We start from the raw sequence: 7047 nt of genomic DNA on the forward strand, positions 1-7047 counted from the left end.
CTGATATAATTAACGTTGATTTTTTTGCGGCAACGGTATGCAAATATTATCTTCCCTGCCACGCCATTACGGTTATTTATTAATTAATTTTAATATTCGCTGCCACCACAGTCCTCCCGCAAAGGCCAGATGGGCAAAATTTAATTATTTCTACAGCTACATGTGTAAAACAGCCACACAAACACACCTATTATTTGTTTTTGTTTTTTTTTTTAAAACCATCATCTACCCTACTGTGTATGCAGGTCATTGACTCACCACAGTCCCAGTGTGACTTCACTAAAGGCCAGAATTTAATTTACCATCCACTTATTCATCACCTACAAGCTCGTTATTGTTATTGCAGATGCACACTCATGTTAAGGGAGTGTGTTCTGTGTTTATTCCCCCCCTCTTTCTTTGCATACAGAACAGATTAAGAATAAAATATATCCTTATGGTTGACTCTTGCATTAGCGGCATGCAACAAAAGAACACAGAGTCATTACATATAAATCTTTACATTTTAAAAGAACAGCATTGCACTGTATATAATACAAGTAGTATTTGGACGGACTGCTAATAACCCACTTGGTGAGCTGTTGGGAAAACTTGCTAGAATCAATTATAAACTCATAAAGCACAAAACACTTTGCTGGGTTGTTGGCAGATTTAACGTTGTGCACAATATGGAGAGTGGACGAAGCACAAGTGTACCAGCTTTTATACTGAACAGTTAGTCAGAAACGCCCTTTTATTGGTTAGTATAGGAGCTGCAAGGTGACTCCGTGGCTAGCACTCGCAGCTAGAAGGTCGCCGGTTCGCGTCCCAGTGAGGACACCCAGGATCTTTCAGCGTAGAGTTTGTCTTGGTTGTCTGTCTCTAAATGTAGCCCTGTGATAGACTGGTTACCTGTCCAGGTGAACCTGCCTTCACCCTGAGTCAGCTGGGATAGACTCCAGCCCCCCATGACCCTACTGAGGATTAAGCGGTGTATAGATGATGGATGGATGGATGGATGGATAGCTAGTATAGATAGATGTAAATTAAACCCTGTCATCAGTTTCCATATCACATAAGAGTCCTTCTCCCGAAGAACAAAACCTGTCTGTCTTCTGAGTTGTACCTCAAAGTTTTTGACCCTTTACGAACTCTACCACAGTTTTGCTGAGCTACATGGACTCTACTCACGTGAAACAGTTCCTCAACAACAAAGAGACATATAATGAACAACAGATAATAAATACTAGCCTAAGAGCTCACAATTCAGCTTGTTGTCACAGACACTGAGCCAGAACCAGAACATGTAAATGCTAAATTTAAAGGCAACTGGATTTGACTTGGAATTGTATTTGCATAATTAAAACACTACAGACTGATAGAGCTCAGCAGCAGAGGAATACCAAGAGGTTTATCTAGGTGCTCAACTCAAGGCGGCTGTATTTGCTTCGATTGCTCGAGGGTGTTTCATCTGTCATTGAATATGTTTCTTCGTATTTAATTGACTGCTGGAGAATCCCAAGCATTTCACCTTTTGCGAGAGGACATGAGAGTCACGTGAGTCGAGCTGTAAATGGACATGGATCCAAAGACTGCATTGTAATCTCCTGAGAAGTGGTACCGCAGTCCATCTCTTCAGTTTGATGGAGACTGGTTGTCTCCTCTATTAAAACATTGATTTTCTTTGTCCTCCAATGAGTGTACTTCACATCTACGTGAACCGAGGAGCCCCGAACCGCGGAGTTAGCTCCCTTGTGTTGTGCTAAGCTCTTGTGAAACAGTTGTTTTGTCTCCCCAGTGTACAGGTCTGTGAATTCCTCCCTGCTTTGAACCGTGTACACTACATCGCTCGAATGCTTGTCTGTCTTGTCCTCGGGGTGGACCAGCTTCTGCCTCGGTGTGCTGTTGGGCTCGGAGTGCACCGGGATGTCGTGTTTGTTGAAGATGCTCCTGCAACGTGGAGGGATGACAATTTTGTTTCTGTTGACTGCCTTTTCCTCTCTGTCTGCTCGGTGTCGTTTTTTTTTTGACAGAGGCCCGGTTTGAATAACCACATGTTTCCCATTATGAGCCTGTTGGGTTCTTGTAACCCCCAGCTTGTGGGTGGTGTGAATCGAATAGTAAATATTGATCTGTGTGTGGGTTTTCTTTCTAAGGGCTTCTGTCATCTTCAAGAAAGTCGGACTGTTTTCCTTGATAACTTGATGCTGCTGCCACTGCATCGACGTGCTCTGTGAAGGTGTGATCCACATGTCTGAACCGGAACAGTGGATTGCAAAAGGAGATCGAGACTGGCCGCCACTGGGAACACTGGTGAGTCCACGGCACAGCTGCGTTTCTCTCTATAGAAACACTCATCATTGAAAAATGTGCCCACAAGGACAGGGAGGAGAAAGTTATTGAGCGCCAATACATCAAAGAAGCCGTTAGAACGTGTGGTTACCCAACCTGGGCGTTTGTCAAAACCGCAGAAAGATGGAACAGCGATATTGTTATACCTTACGTTGCTGGGATATGGGAAAGCGATCCAACACAGAGGCGTAGCAGAGCATTGTGGTATTCAACGCTGTTAGGGCCGCTCACATCTGTTCAATGGAAAAGCAAAACAACGCTTTCAGAAGAGCCAAGTCCTCAGGTCATGCCTCGGCAGTTCATCTACATCAGAAGGACAAGAAACAGTCGTCTGGGAACAAAGACGTACACATTCTGGCAAGAGAAGACGGACAAGTCTCAATTAGGTTATGTCCATAGTCGTCTTTCACGTCCTGAGGTAGTCTTTACCAGAGCTTCTTCAACCAACATGATATCACTCACATCTGAGGCTCAATTCAAGCTATTTGGTTTCCAAAAGAGGAATGGAAGATCCATCACTAGAAACAACAAGTTATCAAACACTTATATATCGTTGAATCCCTCCCAGGACACACATTCACACCGTCATTCATGTAAGAACTAAATAAAGTTTTTAGATAAGGCGTGGTCAATCTTTACAAAACTCGAGGAAGCCCTGTTGCCTTCATTTTAGAACTTGGACGAATACAAATACAGACAAACCACTTCAGTGACTTATAATGATAAACAATAAGAAGAATAACTTCATTTTTAGAGCACCTTTTAGAAACAGAGCTTAAAAAGTGCTTTACAGACAAAGCAGCAAAGAAGGACACTCAGGAAGAACATTGAACAACACAAGTCCAAACATCCGTCCATTCAGTATCTTAATCCTCACTGGGGTCATGGGGGGCTGGAGTCTATCCCAGCTGACTCAGGGTGAAGGCAGGTTCACCTGGACAGGTAACCAGTCTATCACAGGGCTACACTTAGAGACAGACAACCAAGCACACTCACATTCACACCTACGGACAATTTAGAATCACCAATTAACCTCAGCATGTTTCTGGACCTTTTGGGAGGAAGCCGGAGAACCCGGAGAGAACCCACGCTGCACGGGGAGAACATGGAGACTCCACACAGAAAGATCCCGGGTGTCCTCACCGGGACGCAAACCGGCGACCTTCTAGCTGTGAGGCAACGATGCTAACCACCGAGCCACCTTCCACGTATGGCCAAACATGGTAAAGAAAAAAAAAAGTTCTAAATAAATTAGTACAACAACAACAGATAAAAATAATAAAATCCCAAATCCAAGAAAGGGACAGAACAGGTGGAGTTAAAGGAAAATAGAGGGTAAAACCATAAACAAAGGCTAAAAATAATCATAGTAAATAAGTAAAACAAATATGTAAATAAGTAAATAAATAAAGGGTTAAAGAGAATAAAATAACAATGAAATCAATAAAATTAAAAAATAAAATAATTTTTAAAAATGGAAAAGAGAATAGATAGAAAAACAGAAATGTGTGTTTGTGATTCAGAGTAAAACACACAAGATGCACAGAAGTGAAATTTCTAAAACTGAAGAATACTGAAGGTGATTGGCACGAACAATGATGCGTTAACTCTACAAAAAAAAATCATCCAGCAAATGTAATATTTTCACTGCGGTCGAACCATTAATCTCCCTTTCTGTTTGGGTTTATAAATCCTTTTCACATCTCATTAGTACCGGCAAAATTGGATGCTAGTGAAGCAATAAATAGTACTGTTTGCCCACGCCCCAAAAAAAAAAACTTTACTTCAAGCTTTTGTGAACGTGATGCAGAAATATGAGAAGCGGGAGTGGATATTTGTCCACAGCAGAATGCAGGTGATAAAGGCTATTTTCTCTCGCTTATCAGCGGCGGTAATAAATGTGAGAACTGCAGCGCCGGCGTCTTGGGATTTAGGAGACAGGAACAATGGTGGCTGCCATGAAACATGAGATAACGGCGAGGAGGGAAGGATGAGGAGGATGGCTGCTAATTGGTCCGCACAGGCCGCCAGACGTGCCCTTGAAAGACCCCTTTGCCGCTGCCTTGTAAGTGTTTATTCATTCATATGCGTGTTATTATCCGGACAAAAATCTATTTCATGTTCCAAGACTGAGCAATTCTGAGCCCGAGCAAGAGGGTGTCACTTGAGGAAAAGAAAGAAAAACATATGAATGCTAAAATTCCTCCCTCATGTATGAGACATTTGGCCGACGGTGCTTGTGTTCAGACCATGTTTTCGAAATCCAGGCTTTTTGCTTTTCAAGATATAAATGCACTTGAATTTTTTTTATTTTTTTTTGAAGAAAAACCCTCACAGCACCAGAGGCCAAATATTACATATCAAGGCCTGCTTTTGAAAAAATGAAAATAAAAAAAAAAGTTCAACCGAAGAGAAAAACTGCTCCGGGTCCAAACATCTTAAAATGTAAAGGAACAGCTCGACCCAAAATGAGAAGTCGGTCAGTATTGATTCACCTCGTGTAGGCTGAGAAACCACTGAAGTCCGAAGACGGATGAAGCACACGGTGAGGTTTTTGTAGTTACATCTCAGGCTTTCTCTCCCACATTATGGCATCCATCAAAACTGGCAACGCACACAGAGGGATGATAAGGAGTTAAATGTTTGACCTTGGGGACTATATTCAAATCATTTGCCTCTAAATAAATGAATATCAGCGACTTGACTTCCTCACTCATCTGTGAGACTAATCTGAATTCTGAATCAGTGTCTGGCCAGTGAAAGCTGCACGCTCGTGAAAGCCACATTTGCCTCGCGGTTCTTCCTGAGCTAATATTGTTAAAAAAAAAAAGAATTCCAGTCTTAACAGTAACAGCAATGAACCTGAACTGGGTGTGGAGCGCAAGTCTGGACAGGAGCGCACCCACACACGCTGAGCAATTCATGACTAATGTCGCAACTCGGCGACCGTGCCAGATAACCTGCAGGCCTCGGTGACGCATGAGCTTCCGTCAAATACCTCAACAGTCATCGTATGGAGTTTACGTTGTCTGGAGGGGAGGTGAAACTGATCTCCTCCTTTCGTTGCAGTGAATTTGCATGTTGTGATTTTGAGGCCTAAGCTGTGCTGCAGATTCGTTGAGATGTAAGATAAACCGATTAGCAGCTGCTGATCAGAAAAAAAAAAAAGAGGGTGTGTTGTTGTTGTTTTATGTGTAGCTCCAGAACCGCACGTAATTTATCGTTTGTCTAACTTGAGCCGTTTCCAAGCCGACAGATTTTGCATTTCCGTGAAAGTCGTTTCACACGCGGGCGCGCTGAACGGTTTTACGGTTTCCCGTAATCGAACAGCTGACTGGTTGAGCAGCATTACAAAAACAATCCAGTCCTGATATTTATTTATTTATTTATTTATTGGTTTCTAACCTGTCTCGCCCGACGTGCTGATGTATAATCTGACGCAGCTACACTCCTCTTTTACAACAATGAATGACTTCTAGCTTTAATCCGTCCCAGTTTTGATTGTGTGTCAAATTACATCATGAAACAAAAAGGATCAATGCGACTAAAATGTTGGTTAAAGGGTGAATATTGCCTCAAAATCTTAATTTGTGTAGATCACAGTTAGAAATAGAGAAAGTTTTCTGACAATAGAGCTTGTTTTTCCAGTGACAAACTGAACTTCAAGCACATTTTATGTAAACTGTAGCTTCCCACTGATTATATAATGTCAGTTATACCAGCTTTCTGCTTCAGATTTTTCATTTCTGTTTAATTTGTTTTTTTAGCATTTGCTTCCTGATATTTTTTGTTATTGTGCCAGCTGAACAAAGACAAGCCACCTGCTGAGTGTGGTGTAGTTTCCCTTCTTGCTTCACCTCTGACACATTGAAGGATGAACGTGGGACTTTCGGCGATTTCCTGAAGTGCGTTCGTAGATCAGGTTTGTGACGCCACATCTCACGGACGTCCGGTCTGATTTGGTGAGTTTAGGGGGGCCGGGTCAACACCTGGCGATCTTTATCGTGTTCCTCGAGGTGGCAGTGGATGGTGTCCTGTCTGAGGGAGGTGCTCTTGCTCTGTAGCATGATCCGTGTCAATCACTTCAGCCGGCGGTGGTTGTTAAGTTGTCGATGATGTGAAGGTGTGCCATCTAATAACCTGTTTGTTTATAAAACAGACAAAATGCAAATTGTTTTGCAACAAGTACAAACTGATTTGGCTCATCAGGCATCCGTGAGTCCACGATTACAACTGTAATTGTAGGCAAGCCTCGTCCACACACGTTCTGCTTAATTAGGTCCACTGCTTTTTACAGATTTAAGTCTGTTTCTTTATACAGAAAAGCATTGTAAAGATTTACAGCCTCATCTGTGGTATTTGTTGTCATTTTACTTTGCTTTTTGTGCACCTGAATGAACATCCCAAGCAAGCGGATTCCTGATTTAAGTCTGTTTCTTTATACACATAAGAGAAATGTTGGAATATACCAAGAACATTAATATTTCTGTAGCTTTTTTACCCCCTTTTAATACACATATGTGACCATTTCTAAAATCGTCCTGCCATATTTTGTGCTATATTCCTAAACATAAAAGCATTGTAAAGATTTCCAGCCTCATCTGGGGTATTTGTTGTTATTTTATTTTGCTTTTTGTGAACCTGAATGAACATCCCAAGCAAACGGATTCCTGATTTAAGTCTGTTTCTTTACACACATAAGAGAAACTGTTGGAA

Source organism: Stegastes partitus, unplaced genomic scaffold (assembly GCF_000690725.1).
Source record: "Stegastes partitus isolate 25-593 unplaced genomic scaffold, Stegastes_partitus-1.0.2 Scaffold896, whole genome shotgun sequence".
NCBI lineage: Eukaryota > Metazoa > Chordata > Actinopteri > Pomacentridae > Stegastes > Stegastes partitus.